General features: G+C 46.7%; 1 protein-coding gene across 1 annotated transcript in view; it reads left to right on the top strand.

Moving 5' to 3' along the window:
* Window positions 1-16,683, top strand: part of GGH (gamma-glutamyl hydrolase) — a 56,671-nt gene that overhangs the window by 31,634 nt on the left and 8,354 nt on the right. The window lies entirely within an intron of this gene.

Here is a 16,683-nt window from a genome sequence, read left to right as displayed (position 1 = left end):
TATGTGGAGGCGGAGCAGGTGCCGATAAATGTGATATCACCCCCTGCGGGGTCGACACCAGAGTGGATGGATATGTGGAAGGTATTAACCGACAGTGTCAACTCCTTACATAAAAGGTTTGATGACATAACAGCTGTGGGACAGCCGGCTCAGCCAGTGCCTGCCCAGGCGTCTCAAAGGCCATCAGGGGCTCAAAAACGCCTGCTACCTTAGATGGCAGACACAGATGTCGACACGGAGTCTGACTCCAGTGTCGACGACGACGAGACTAATGTACATTCCACTAAGGCTATCCGTTGCATGATTACGGCAATGAAAAATGTGTTGCACATTTCTGACATTAACCCAGGTACCACTAAAAAGGGTATTATGTTTGGGGAGAAAAATCAACCAGTGGTTTTTCCCCCTTCACACGAGTTAAATGAAGTGTGTGAAGAAGCGTGGGCTTCCCCCGATAAAAAATTAGTGATTTCTAAAAAGTTACTAATGGCGTACCCTTTCCCGCCAGAGGACAGGGTACGTTGGGAGACATCCCCGAGGGTGGATAAAGCGCTCACACGCTTATCAAAAAAGGTGGCACTACCGTCTCAGGATACGGCCGCCTTAAAGGAGCCTGCGGATAGAAAGCAGGAGGCTATCCTGAAGTCTGTATATACACACTCAGGTACTATACGGAGACCTGCTATTGCTTCAGCATGGATGTGCAGTGCTGCAGCAGCGTGGTCTGATTCCCTGTCTGATAATATTGATTCCCTTGACAGGGACACTATATTGCTAACCATAGAGCATATTAAAGACGTAGTCTTATACATGAGAGATGCACAGAGGGATATTTGCCGGCTGGCATCTAGAATAAATGCAATGTCCATTTCTGCCAGGAGAGTATTATGGACTCGGCAGTGGACAGGTGATGCGGATTCTAAAAGGCACATGGAGGTTTTTCCTTACAAGAGTGAGGAATTGTTTGGGGATGGTCTCTCGGACCTAGTTTCCACAGCGACAGCTGGGAAGTCGACATTTTTACCCCAGGTTCCCTCACAGCCAAAGAAAGCACCGTATTATCAGGTACAGTCCTTTCGGCCCCAGAAAGGCAAGCGGGTTAGAGGCGCGTCCTTTCTGCCCAGAGGAAGGGGTAGAGGGAAAAAGCTGCACCATACAGCCAGTTCCCAAGAACAGAAATCCTCCCCTGCTTCCACTAAATCCACCGCATGACGCTGGGGCTCCACTGGTGGAGCCAGGTGCGGTGGGGGCCCGTCTCCGGAACTTCAGCGACCGGTGGGTTCGCTCACAGGTAGATCCCTGGGTTCTACAAGTGGTATCTCAGGGATACAAGCTAGAATTCGAGACGTCTCCCCCTCGCCGTTACCTCAAATCAGCCTTGCCAGCTACTCCCCCGGACAGGGAGGTGGTGCTGGCGGCAATTCACAAGCTGTTCCTCCAGCAGGTGATAATAAAAGTTCCCCTCCTTCAACAGGGACCAGACGGTTCGGTGAGACCCATTCTAAATTTAAAATCCTTGAACACTTATATAAGAAGGTTCAAGTTCAAAATGGAATCGCTCAGGGCGGTTATTGCAAGCCTGGAAGAAGGGGATTACATGGTATCACTGGACATCAAGGATGCGTACCTGCATGTCCCCATTTACCCACCTCACCAGGTGTACCTCCGGTTTGTGGTACAAGACTGCCATTACCAATTCCAGACGTTGCCGTTTGGTCTGTCCACGGCACCGAGGGTATTTACCAAGGTAATGGCCGAAATGATGATACTCCTTCGAAAGAAGGGAGTTCTCATTATCCCATACTTGGACGATCTCCTTATAAAGGCGAGGTCCAGGGAGCAGTTGTTGGTCGGAGTAGCACTATCTCAGGAAGTGCTACAACAGCACGGCTGGATTCTGAATATTCCAAAGTCGCAGCTGGTTCCTACGACGCGTCTGCTGTTCCTGGGTATGATTCTGGACACAGAACAGAAGAAGGTGTTTCTCCCGGAGGAGAAGGCCAAGGAGTTGTCATCTCTGGTCAGAGACCTCCTGAAACCAAAACAGGTGTCGGTGCATCAATGCACGCGAGTCCTGGGAAAGATGGTAGCTTCTTACGAGGCAATTCCATTCGGCAGGTTCCATGCAAGGATCTTTCAGTGGGATCTGTTAGACAAGTGGTCCGGATCGCATCTTCAGATGCATCGGCTGATCACCCTGTCCCCGAGGGCCAGGGTGTCTCTGCTGTGGTGGCTGCAGAGCGCTCATCTTCTAGAGGGCCGCAGATTCGGCATACAGGACTGGGTCCTGGTAACCACGGATGCAAGCCTCCGAGGTTGGGGGGCAGTCACGCAGGGAAGAAACTTCCAAGGACAATGGTCGAGTCAGGAGACTTCCCTACACATAAATATTCTGGAACTAAGGGCCATTTACAATGCCCTAAGTCAGGCAAGACCCCTGCTTCAAAACCAGCCGGTGCTGATTCAGGCATACAACATCACAGCGGTCGCCCATATAAACCGACAGGGCGGCACAAGAAGCAGGATGGCGATGGCAGAAGCCACAAAGATTCTCCGATGGGCGGAAAATCACGTGATAGCACTGTCAGCAGTGTTCATTCCGGGAGTGGACAACTGGGAAGCAGACTTCCTCAGCAGGCACAACCTCCACCCGGGAGAGTGGGGACTTCATCCAGAAGTCTTCCAACTGATTGTGAACCGTTGGGAACGGCCACAGGTGGACATGATGGCGTCCCGCCTAAACAAAAAGCTAAAAAGATATTGCGCCTGGTCAAGGGACCCTCAGGCGATAGCTGTGGACGCTCTAGTGACACCGTGGGTGTACCAGTCGGTTTATGTGTTCCCTCCTCTTCCTCTCATACCAAAGGTGCTGAGGATAATAAGAAAAAGAGGAGTAAGAACTATACTCATCGTTCTGGATTGGCCAAGAAGGACTTGGTACCTGGAACTACAAGAAATGATCTCAGAGGACCCTTGGCCTCTGCCTCTCAGACAGGACCTGCTACAGCAGGGGCCCTGTCTGTTCCAAGACTTACCGCGACTGCGTTTGACGGCATGGCGGTTGAACGCCGGATCCTGATGGAAAAGGGCATTCCGGTTGAAGTCATTCCTACGCTGATAAAGGCTAGGAAAGAGGTGACAGCAAAACATTATCACCGCATATGGCGAAAATATGTTGCTTGGTGTGAGGCTATGAAGGCCCCCACAGAAGAATTTCAGCTGGGTCGATTTGTGCACTTCCTACAGTCAGGAGTGACTATGGGCCTAAAATTGGGATCCATTAAAGTCCAGATTTCGGCCCTGTCTATTTTCTTTCAAAAAGAACTGGCTTCACTGCCTGAAGTTCAGACGTTTGTTAAGGGAGTGCTGCATATTCAGCCCCCTTTTGTGCCCCCAGTGGCACCTTGGAATCTCAACGTGGTGTTGGATTTCCTAAAATCACATTGGTTTGAGTCACTTCAGACCGTGGAATTAAAATATCTCACGTGGAAAGTGGTCATGCTCTTGGCCTTGGCTTCGGCTAGGCGGGTGTCAGAATTGGCGTCTTTGTCCTGTAAAAGCCCCTATCTGATCTTCCATATGGACAGAGCAGAATTGAGGACGCGTCCCCAATTCCTCCCTAAGGTGGTATCAGCATTTCACTTGAACCAACCTATTGTGGTGCCGGCGGCTACTCAGGACTTGGAGGCTTCCAAGTTGCTGGACGTAGTCCGGGCCCTGAAAATCTATGTTTCCAGGACAGCTAGAGTCAGAAAGACTGACTCGCTGTTTATCCTGCATGCACCCAACAAGTTGGGTGCTCCTGCTTCTAAGCAGACTATTGCTCGCTGGATCTGCTCCACGATTCAACTTGCACATTCTGCGGCTGGACTGCCGCATCCTAATTCTGTCAAAGCCCATTCCACGAGGAAGGTGGGCTCTTCTTGGGCGGCTGCCCGAGGGGTCTCGGCTTTACAACTTTGCCGAGCTGCTACCTGGTCGGGATCAAACACGTTTGCAAAATTCTACAAGTTTGATACCCTGGCTGAGGAGGACCTTGAGTTTGCTCATTCGGTGCTTCAGAGTCATCCGCACTTTCCCGCCCGTTTGGGAGCTTTGGTATAATCCCCATGGTCCTTACGGAGTTCCCAGCATCCACTAGGACATCAGAGAAAATAAGATTTTACTCACCGGTAAATCTATTTCTCGTAGTCCGTAGTGGATGCTGGGCGCCCATCCCAAGTGCGGATTGTCTGCAATACTTGTATATAGTTATTGCCTAACTAAAGGGTTATTGTTATGAGCCATCTGTTCGTGAGGCTCAGTTGTTATTCATACTGTTAACTGGGTATAGTATCACGAGTTGTACGGTGTGATTGGTGTGGCTGGTATGAGTCTTACCCGGGATTCCAAATCCTTTCCTTATTGTGTCAGCTCTTCCGGGCACAGTTTCCCTAACTGAGGTCTGGAGGAGGGGCATAGAGGGAGGAGCCAGTGCACACCAGTAGATCTAATTCTTTCTTAGAGTGCCCAGTCTCCTGCGGAGCCCGTCTATTCCCCATGGTCCTTACGGAGTTCCCAGCATCCACTACGGACTACGAAAAATAGATTTACCGGTGAGTAAAATCTTATTTTCTCTGACGTCCTAGTGGATGCTGGGAACTCCGTAAGGACCATGGGGAATAGCGGCTCCGCAGGAGACTGGGCACAAAAGTAAAAGCTTTTAGGTCACCTGGTGTGCACTGGCTCCTCCCCCTATGACCCTCCTCCAAGCCTCAGTTAGATTTTTGTGCCCGGCCGAGAAGGGTGCATGCTAGGTAGCTCTCCAGAGCTGCTTAGAGTAAAAGTTCTAAATAGGTTTTTTTTTTTTTTTTTTTTTCAGTGAGACCTGCTGGCAACAGGCTCACTGCATCGTGGGACTAAGGGGAGAAGAAGCGAACTCACCTGACTGCAGAGTGGATTGGGCTTCTTGGCTACTGGACATTAGCTCCAGAGGGACGATCACAGGTTCAGCCTGGATGGGTCCCGGAGCCGCGCCGCCGGCCCCCTTACAGAGCCAGAAGAGCGAAGAGGTCCGGAAAAATCGGCGGCAGAAGACGTTCCTGTCTTCAATAAGGTAGCGCACAGCACTGCAGCTGTGCGCCATTGCTCTCAGCACACTTCACACTCCGGTCACTGAGGGTGCAGGGCGCTGGGGGGGAGCGCCCTGAGACACAATAAAACATGTTTAAACCTTATATGGCTAAAGAAATACATCACATATAGCTCCTGGGCTATATGGATGCATTTCACCCCTGCCAGTTTTCCTAAAAAAAGCGGGAGAAAAGGCCGCCGTGAAGGGGGCGGAGCCTATCTCCTCAGCACACAAGCGCCATTTTCCCTCACAGTTCCGCTGGAAGGAAGGCTCCCAGACTCTCCCCTGCAGTCCTGCTACAGAATCAGGGTAAAACAAGAGAGGGGGGGCACTAATTGGCAGAAAATACATATACAGCAGCTATAGAAGGGAGAAACACTTAAATAAGGTTATCCCTGCATATATATAGCGCTCTGGTGTGTGCTGGCAAACTCTCCCTCTGTCTCCCCAAAGGGCTCGTGGGGTCCTGTCCTCTATCAGAGCATTCCCTGTGTGTGTGCTGTGTATCGGTACGATTGTGTCGACATGTATGAGGAGGAAAATGATGTGGAGGCGGAGCAATTGCCTGTAATAGTGATGTCACCCCCTAGGGAGTCGACACCTGACTGGATGGTCGTATGGAAGGAATTACGTGACAGTGTCAGCACTTTGCAAAAAACTGTTGACGACATGAGACAGCCGACAAATCAGTTAGTGCCTGTCCAGGCGTCCCAAACACCGTCAGGGGCTCTAAAGCGCCCGTTACCTCAGATGGTCGACACAGACCCAGACACGGATACTGACTCCAGTGTCGACGGTGACGAGACAAACATAATGTCCAGTAGGGCCACACGTTACATGATCACGGCAATGAAGGAGGCTTTGAACATTTCTGATACCACAAAAAAGGGTATTATGTGGGGTGTGAAAAAACTACCCATAGTTTTTCCTGAATCAGATGAATTAAATGAGGTGTGTGACAAAGCGTGGGTTTCCCCCGATAAAAAACTGCTGATTTCTAATAAATTATTGGCATTATACCCTTTCCCGCCAGAGGTTAGGGCACGTTGGGAAACACCCCCTAGGGTAGATAAGGCGCTCACACGCTTATCAAAACAAGTGGCGTTACCGTCTCCTGATACGGCCGCCCTCAAGGAACCAGCTGATAGAAAGCTGGAAAATATCCTAAAAGGTGTATATACACACATACTGGTGTTATACTACGACCAGCAATCGCCTCAGCCTGGATGTGCAGCGCTGGAGTGGCTTGGTCGGATTCCCTGACTGAAAATATTGATACCCTGGATAGGGACAGTATATTATTGACTATAGAGCATTTAAAGGATGCATTACTATATATGCGAGATGCACAGAGGGATATTTGCACCCTGGCATCAAGAGTAAGTGCGTTGTCCATTTCTGCCAGAAGAAGTTTATGGACACGACAGTGGTCAGGTGATGCAGATTCAAAACGGCATATGGAAGTTTTGCCGTATAAAGGGGAGGAGTTATTTGGTGTCGGTCTATCAGACCTGGTGGCCACGGCGACGGCTGGGAAATCCACCTTTTTACCCCAGGTCACCTCTCAGCAGAAAAAGACACCGTCTTTTCAAACTCAGTCCTTTCGTCCCCATAAGGGCAAGCGGGCAAAAGGCCACTCATTTCTGCCCCGGGGCAGAGGAAGGGGAAAAAGACTGCAGCAAGCAGCCTCTTCCCAGGATCAGAAGCCCTCCCCCGCTTCTGCCAAGTCTTCAGCATGACGCTGGGGCTTTACAGGCGGACTCGGGCACGGTGGGGGCCCGTCTCAAAAATTTCAACGCGCAGTGGGCTCACTCGCAAGTGGACCCCTGGATCCTGCAGGTAGTATCACAGGGGTACAAACTGGAATTCGAGACGTCTCCCCCTCGCCGGTTCCTGAAGTCTGCTCTACCAACGTCTCCCTCCGACAGGGAGGCAGTATTGGAAGCTATTCACAAGCTGTATTCCCAGCAGGTGATAATCAAGGTACCCCTCCTACAACAGGGAAAGGGGTATTATTCCACGCTGTTTGTGGTACCGAAGCCGGACGGCTCGGTGAGACCGATTTTAAATCTAAAATCATTGAACACTTACATAAAAAGGTTCAAATTCAAGATGGAATCACTCAGAGCAGTGATAGCAAACCTGGAAGAAGGGGACTATATGGTGTCTCTGGACATCAAAGATGCTTATCTCCATGTCCCAATCTACCCTTCTCACCAAGGGTACCTCAGGTTTGTGGTACAGAACTGTCATTATCAGTTTCAGACGCTGCCGTTTGGGTTGTCCACGGCACCACGGGTCTTTACCAAGGTAATGGCCGAAATGATGATTCTTCTTCGAAGAAAAGGCGTCTTAATTATCCCTTACTTGGACGATCTCCTGATAAGGGCAAGGTCCAGGGAACAGTTAGAGGTCGGAGTAGCACTATCTCAGGTGGTGCTACGTCAGCACGGGTGGATTCTAAATATTCCAAAATCGCAGCTGATTCCAACAACACGTCTACTGTTCCTAGGGATGATTCTGGACACAGTCCAGAAAAAGGTGTTTCTCCCGGAGGAGAAGGCCAGGGAGTTATCCGAGCTAGTCAGGAACTTCCTGAAACCAGGACAAGTGTCAGTGCATCAATGCACAAGGGTCCTGGGAAAGATGGTGGCTTCTTACGAAGCGATTCCATTCGGAAGATTCCATGCAAGAACGTTTCAGTGGGATCTGCTGGACAAATGGTCCGGATCGCATCTTCAGATGCATCAGCGGATAACCCTATCTCCAAGGACAAGGGTGTCTCTCCTGTGGTGGTTGCAGAGTGCTCATCTTCTAGAGGGCCGCAGATTCGGCATTCAGGACTGGATTCTGGTGACCACGGATGCCAGCCTGAGAGGCTGGGGAGCAGTCACACAGGGAAGAAACTTCCAGGGCTTGTGGTCAAGCATGGAAACGTCTCTTCACATAAATATCCTGGAACTAAGGGCAATTTACAATGCCCTAAGTCAAGCAAGGCCTCTGCTTCAGGGTCAGTCGGTTTTGATCCAATCGGACAACATCACGGCAGTCGCCCACGTAAACAGCGGAAAATCATGTGACAGCACTGTCAGCGGTGTTCATTCCGGGAGTGGACAACTGGGAAGCAGACTTCCTCAGCAGACACGACCTCCACCCGGGGGAGTGGGGACTTCACCCAGAAGTCTTCCACGTGATTGTAAACCGTTGGGAAAAACCAAAGGTGGACATGATGGCGTCTCGTCTCAACAAGAAACTAGACAGATATTGCGCCAGGTCAAGGGACCCTCAGGCAATAGCGGTGGACGCTCTGGTAACACCGTGGGTGTACCAGTCAGTGTATGTGTTCCCTCCTCTGCCTCTCATACCCAAAGTACTGAGAATCATAAGAAGGAGAGGAGTAAGAACTATACTCGTGGCTCCGGATTGGCCAAGAAGGACTTGGTACCCGGAACTTCAAGAGATGCTCACGGAGGACCCGTGGCCTCTACCTCTCAGAAAGGACCTGCTCCAGCAGGGACCTTGTCTGTTTCAAGACTTACCGCGGCTGCGTTTGACGGCATGGAGGTTGAACGCCGGATCCTGAAGGAAAAAGGCATTCCAGATGAAGTCATCCCTACCCTGGTCAAGGCCAGAAAGGATGTAACCGCAAAACATTATCACCGCATTTGGCGGAAATATGTTGCGTGGTGTGAGGCCAAGAAGGCCCCTACAGAGGAATTTCAACTGGGTCGTTTCCTGCATTTCCTGCAAACAGGACTATCTATGGGCCTAAAATAGTGTTGTCTCCTAAAATCACATTGGTTTGAACCACTCACCACTGTGGAATTGAAATATCTCAAATGGAAAGTGGTCATGCTGTTAGCCCTGGCTTCAGCCAGGCGTGTCTCTGAATTGGCGGCTTTATCATATAAAAGCCCTTACCTAATTTTTCATTCAGACAGGGCAGAACTGAGGACTCGCCCTCAATTTCTCCCTAAGGTGGTTTCAGCGTTTCACATGAACCAGCCTATTGTGGTACCTGCGGCGACTAGGGACTTGGAGGACTCCAAGTTGCTGGACGTAGTCAGGGCCCTGAAAATATATGTTTCCAGGACGGCTGGAGTCAGAAAATCTGAACTCATCTGTTCCACCTCCTCTTTGGATAAGCCTTCCGCTTCAGACATGCCGACACACGTACCGACACCCCCCACACACAGGGATATAGCTATGAGGGGACAATTCCCTAAAGCAGGCCCTTTGGAGAGACAGAGAGAGAGTATGCCAGCACACACCAGCGCCAAACTGACCCAGGGAAATACCCAGACAGCGCTTTTATATATAGATATAGATTTCCCCCACTCACTGCGCCAATTATGTGCCCCCCTCTCTCTTTTTTTCCAGCCCTCTGATGCTCAGCAAGGAAGAGTCCGGGGAGCCAGCGTTCTCTGCAGCCTCTGTGGAGAAAATGGCGCTGGTTAATGCTGAGGGACCAAGCTCCGTCCCCTCGCGCGGCGGGCTTCGGTCCCGCTCGTCTATTTAATAAAAATAGCGGGGATCTGTAGTTTACTGCCTCCGCAGCCTAACTACTTGCTTTCATGCCCAAACGAGGTTTATTGCTGCCCAGGGCACCCCCGCTGCGCCCTCACCCTGCACCCATCAGTGCCATGTGTGGGAGCAATGGCGCGCAGCTTCCTGCTGCGCGCTTACCTCAGGAAGATCTGAAGTCTTCTGCCGCCTGACGTCTTCTTACTTCTTACATACTCACCCGGCTTCTTTTTTCCGGCATCTGTGAGGAGGATGGCGGTGCGGCTCCGGGACGAACCCCAGGGTGAGACCTGTGTTCCGACTCCCTCTGGAGCTAACGGTGTCCAGTAGCCTAACAAACAGAGCCCTTAAACTCTTAAGAAGTGGGTCTGCTTCTCTCCCCTCAGTCCCACGATGCAGGGAGTCTGTTGTCAGCAGAGCTCTTTGAAAATAAAAAACCTAACAAAATAATTTTTACAGAAAACTCAGGAGAGCTCCCTGTAATGCACCCAGTCTCCTCTGGGCACAAGATCTAACTAAGGTCTGGAGGAGGGGCATAGAGGGAGGAGCCAGTGCACACCCATACTAAAAGTTCTTTTAGGTGCCCATGTCTCCTGCGGAGCCCGTCTATACCCCATGGTCCTTACGGAGTCCCCAGCATCCTCTAGGACGTAAGAGAAATGTATATAACACATGTAACTGTGACAGGGAATGTGGGCCATACTTGCCTACCTGACCCTCTCCATGAGGGAGAAAATGCTCTGTTCCTGGACTTTCCTGGTAATGTATGATTGCCATCACCTGTGGTGAAACACCTTTCTTATCAATTTACTAGCTCACCACAAGTGATGGCAATCATACATTACCAGGAAAGTCCAGGAACAGAGCATTTTCTCCCTCATGGAGAGGGTCAGGTAGGCAAGTATGATGTGGGCCCCTCTCAGCTCTAGGCCCCATAGCAGCTGCACTGCCTGTACCTATGGTAACTACACCCTTGATTACAGCAGCTGAGCTTCCCCTGCTCTTTCCCCCTCCCACCCAGCTGTGACTCATGGGCTCCCCCTGCTGATGGCTGAAGTCTAAGGAGAGTTATATTTTATATAGTTGCACCATAATGTTTTTGTGTGTATATATTATGTATGTATTTACCAGTGAACTGTTTTTAACTGTATAAAACTATTTTTATCAAAAATGTACCCTTTTTTTTTTTTTTTTTTAAATGATCAAATATTGTAACAAAGAACTATTTAACCCATATTTAGTATACTTTTACAAATCTGCATATTTGTTAAAACAATTAAACGGAGTCAGGTTTGAATTGCTCTTATTTACATAATTTGATCAGAAAAAAAATAATGATTTTGGGGCCATTTTTGGAAAAATATATTAGCCAGTTAAGTGGTTAAAATGTATTGCATATCTGTCAGTCTTGGGACCCCCAAAAACGAATTTTGAGTCACCACTTGTGTTCCTGTTGTCAAGTAGTTGTATTGGTAACCCATAGCAGAAGAAAAACACATAGTAGATATTACATTTATTTTTGTTGCTTTAAATTCTGTCACTTATTTTGAATTATCGTTAAAGTAGAAATTGGCTAGATCAATGTGCAGTGAGGTCATCCGGGTCATTCTCCTCCTCCTACTACTTTGACATTATGCACACTAACTAGCATAGAGTACCTCCTAAGCTTAAGGATAGGGATCATGGTCCCTACTACGGGATCAGTACTAAATCCCGCTGGACGGGATCCCGGCAGTCGAAATACCGATGCCAAAATCCCGACAGGGGTGGCAAGCGGAACGCCGCCCCTTGCGGGCTCGCTTCGCTTGCCACGATGCGGGCACGGTGCCTCGCTACGCTCGGCACACTATTATATTCTCCCTCTATGGGTGTCGTGGACACCCACGGAGGGAGAATATGTTGGAATTGTGCTGGTCGGGATTCCGGCGTCGGTATTTCGCCTGCCGGGATTCCGTCCGGCGGCATCTTGACCGCCTCCCCCTACTACAGCCAAATGAAGTGTTCATAGAAATAATGAGTATGGAAAAGGAGAAAAACATGATATGTATATGTCTAATCAAGCTCTATTCTATTTCTAAAACTTGTAAATATTGCATATATTATTTAAACCGGTAAAAACAAGAAAAATTTGCCCACACACAATTTCACATTGGGCAATGACGTATACTAGTATATTTTTAGAATAGGAATTAACTAGTAATATTGGACTATTATGTATACGTAAACCCAAATAAGATTGTCCTGAATAATTTCAATATGCATCGCTTAAGTTTCTGGTGCTTATTTATTAAAGAAAATGAAAACCTATGTGATGCTATGAATTGCTTTGATGAAATAAACTACCATAGATGCTGCGCAGAAGAAAAAAAATAATAATAATAATTATATATATTAACACACAGCGGGGTGGGGGATATAGCAACCAACGGTGTCTTAGAGAGATTCAATAAAAGTAAGTAGATCTAAAGAAAAAAAAAGAAAAATAAATAAATATATATATATATATATATATATATATATATATATATATATATATATATATATATATATATGGAAGATGCTGGCGGCACTCATAGGACTTATACATGCAGTAATAATCAAAGGCTAGCACGCCTATGTAGATCAACGTTTCAGTTTTATTATAAAAACTTTCATCAGGATACATAACAAAGGGAGAACACATACCTTTATAGAAAGAGACCTCACAGTGTTAACTCGTGGTTCCAGAGCCGCGGTCGGCGGCTGTTGACGTCACATGCAATGCGACGGGTGCCTGGTCTGCACCACCTGACCGCCAGCCGTTGCTTGGAGACTGGTATAAACAAAAGTGTGTAAAGAAAAAACCCCAAACATGCAAACAATAATCAAAAGAAAGTATTTGTTAATCAAACTATAACAAAGTTAAATAGCAAAGAATCCAGGACATGCCACATATGAACACTTATACCAATGAACTAATTAGTAAGCTTAGGTATAAAGATACGTGGAAAGCATCAAAAAATGGGATCCTAAAGCGCTATGCAGGTATACGGACTGTACTACAAGCAAATGGACAATTTACTTATTCATGTCACATAATGAAAAAAACAGCAATATGAGATCAAATCCAGTACACATGTATTATAGGTAAATGGACGCTGCAAAGGCGTCACAGGTATAGGTAGCGCCATTTCATGTCACAGTCTAGTGCAACCTGTCCGTGAATAAACACCATCAGAACGCTGGGATGAAAGGGTGGCAAAATTATCTGATGGGTGTAAAGGACATCACAAATAACAGTTCCAAGAGTTATATTCATTAAGTCCCGCTGGAGACACCGTGTTAAGTTTGTGTATCCAGCGTGTTTCCAAGCGTAGCAGTTGTTTGGCTCTGTCTCCCCCCCTGATGCTGATCGGAACATGGTCAATGATCTTGTATTTGAGTGTGGATAAGTTGTGCTGGAAGGTCTTAAAATGTCTAGCGACTGGCTGATCTTGGTTGCCTCCTTCGAGGGCTTGTCTGATGGCCATTCTGTGTGTGGCCATTCTCTCCTTAAACATGCAGGTGGTCTTACCTACATAGAGCAGACCACAAGGGCATCTGATATAGTAGATAACAAATCTGGTGCTACAGGTCAAGACATGTTTGATGGAAATGCGTCTGCCAGTATGTGGATGACAAAAGTCCCTTCCAGTTTCCATATAGCTGCAAGTTATGCAGCCAGTGCATTTGTAACAACCCAGCTTGCGGGTAAGGAAATGTGTCGGTCCAGCATTGGAAGCACCAGTTATATCATTTCTTACCAATAAATCGTCCAGCATTGGAAGCACCAGTTATATCATTTCTTACCAATAAATCTTTAAGATTTTTGTTTCTGGTGAAGCTGGGGAGAATTTTAGTCTTTCTAGCAAATTTCAGGTCAGGATCTAGGGCTACAACTGGCCAGAGCTCTTTGGCTGTTTTGTTAATAATGCGACTGAATGGATGGTATTCCTGCACAAATACTTGTTTATTGAGAAGTGCGGACTTGGGGACTGTTGGTGCTAGTAGCTGTGTTCTGGGAATGGCTAATGCTTTAGTCTTAGCCTTAAGTAGTTCTTCATAATTGTAGCCTCGTTGTAAGAATTGTACAATCAAGGAATCAATGTCAGTGATGGTATTTTCGTATGTGTCAGAAATTCTGCAAACACGGAGAAACTGTGAATAGGGCAGACCTCTGATACACGCCGGAGGATGCTGACTTTGTGCGTGTAGATAGGTGTTTCTGTCTGTTGCCTTTTTGTAAAGGCTGGTATGTAGTACACCATTAGTTAGGGAGATATTGACATCGAGGTAATGTACCTGTGTGTCACTGATGTCCCATGTGAACTTGATGGTGGGGTCAAGGGTATTGATCCTTTGTAATTGTAACTCTAGCTGTTGCTCGGAGCCAGTCCAGATCAGCAACAGATCGTCTATATATCTGGTAATCCAAAGTAAGTCCCCAGATATACAGCTATTGGAAAGTAATAATTCCTGTTCTACTTTGAACATGTATATATTTGCGAACGACGGAGCTATGCAAGAACCCATTGCGCATCCCCGTCGCTGGCGGTACCATTTACCATTGAAAAGAAAGTAATTGCGTGTCAAGGTAAGAGTCAGAAGTTCTAAAAAGAAGTCAAGATCTGGCCCCTCATAAGCAGCATTATTGGTCAAAAACATTTTAACGGCATGAATGCCAGCATCATGTGGAATGTTGGTGTATAGAGATATGACATCTAAAGTACACAGTTTGCTATTGTCTGGGACTGGTGTGATAGATATCAGTTTATTGATTAAGGTGGTGGTATCTTTTAGAAACATGTGGTGTTTTTGTATCAATGGCTGTAAATAGAAATCCAGGTATTGTGAGATTTTGTAGTATATAGAATCTCTTGCCGCAATGATGGGGCGACCTGGAGGGCGTGTGGGATTTTTATGAAGTTTGGGTATGGTGTAGAGTATGGGTGACACAGGACTTTCTTGAGTCAGGTTGTGACTTACTTGTTCCGAGATGATGCCGTTGGAAACTGCTTGCGTCAAGATGGTAGTTAGTTCACTTTTATAACTCTGAGTGGGGTCATCAGGCAATTCCTCATATACTTGCACATCCTGTAGTTGAGAATAAATCTCTTGTTTGTAATCCGACAGATTTTGCAGCACAATGCCACCTCCTTTGTCTGCAGTCCGTATAATTAAGTCTTTATCAGCTCTCAGATCATGCAGTGCCTGTCGTTCTGCAGATGTTAAATTGTTGGAAATGGAGCGTGTTTTTTGCGTCTGAGAGACTACTGCTCTATCCAGAGTTTTAGAAAAGCTCTTGATGGACGCATTGTTAGAGATGGGGTCAAAACTGGATTTAGTTTTAATACACACTGGAACAGGGGCACTGTTGGATGGCACAGGGGGGGGAGATTTTTCAAAATATTCTTTGATCCTTAGGGAACGTGCGAATTTGTAAGAATCAATTTTCCATTGAACGTCATTAAATGATGTAGAAGGAACAAAGGAAAGACCTTTGCTCAAAACCGACATTTCGGCTGTACTTAAAGTCCTATTGGACAAATTGAAGACAGCTGTCACTTGCGACTCTTTGGCGTTTTTGACTTGGTCCCTCTGCCTCTGCCCGCCGCGCCTCGTGCGGATCCTCCGGTGTCCTCTCGTTGTGCTCATGTACGAACCCCTAAAGGGGGTTTACCTGATGCGGTGGATCTATTCCCTTCTACTTCGCTTTGGGAGCTGTATTCCGCACTTGATGAGTCCGTGTCTCTGGAACGGAACCTTCTTTGTGGTGGCCGGAATCGTGTTCTGGAACTGACACCTGGATTTTGTGCCCACGTGTATACGTTATTTTCTTGGTAATCGCGTTGTACCTTAGTCAGTTTATCTCTCTTGTATTTAACAAGATTCCGTTTATACGAATCAACTTGCTCACTCAGTTTGGTAAGCCAAACAGTCTCAGAGTCCTGTGTAAAGGAATCCTTATGCAAGGATTCAAATGATTTGATTTTAATTTTAATAGAATTCAATTCCCTGGCGGATTCTTCAATAACCAATAAAATCAGGTCGTAGCTGCACTTGTTAAGCACAGCTACCCATCTCCTACAAAATTCAGGATTATGTTTACCTATCGTGGGGATGTTTTTGACCCGGAATCCTCTGGGTATTTGCTTGGTCCGGTGATAGTCCGTTAAAGTTATACCATGCAAGAGGTAATCTACCTCTTTTTTCTTTAGGCGCAATAATTCATGGTACAGCTGTTCAGTAGAAATATCCCCTCCTGTGGTTTGGAAATTCTCTTTGAAGTAGATGGAGTTGGCTTCTGCGTCCGAGAAGCTGAGAGTTTCTCCTGGCGGTAAAAATATGTTTCTGAAGCCACTCACTTGTGGATTAATACTTTCTTCTGACATTACACCCGAAGTGCAGAATAAAAAAGTGTCAGATTCTTCAGACAAAAAATTGTCAGAGGAACAAAGTCTTGACTGTGGTAGTATAGAGATGAAGGGTGCCTTGCCGTGTAGCTGGAATCTGAACTGGTCCACACCAATCCGGATACAGGAACAAATATATATATATATATATATATATATATATATATATATATATATATATATAGAGCAGCAGAACCGGTCAGGAGGTCTAACGAGGTATGCCGAGGTATTTAAATGTGGTAAGATGTGGTAATTATTGTTATGCTATCCTGACGACGGGTGCTTACCCGAAACGTTGATGTCCCAATAAAAAGTTTTTTTCAGCTCTATACGTGAGTAAGAAGACTCTGAGTGCCGCCATTCTGCTGCTCTGTATCCTTGGATCATTTCCTTATGGAGGGCACCGGAGCAAGTATTAATCACTAGTGCCGGATGATCTTGTCTGCATATATATATATATATATATTCTAATATGATAAAAGAATAATCAAAATGAGTAGATCTAATAAATTTATTAACACATTAACAAATAAAAAATGGATTGACAACTATGATAAAATTTGAGCAGCAAATCTCTTTAAAAAATGGGATAAAAACAGTATACACAATACAATA

This window comes from Pseudophryne corroboree, chromosome 5 (genome assembly GCF_028390025.1).
Source record: "Pseudophryne corroboree isolate aPseCor3 chromosome 5, aPseCor3.hap2, whole genome shotgun sequence".
NCBI classification, from domain to species: Eukaryota; Metazoa; Chordata; class Amphibia; order Anura; family Myobatrachidae; genus Pseudophryne; species Pseudophryne corroboree.
Note: the sequence above shows the minus strand (reverse complement) of the source record. Positions and strands in the feature narration are given on the sequence as shown.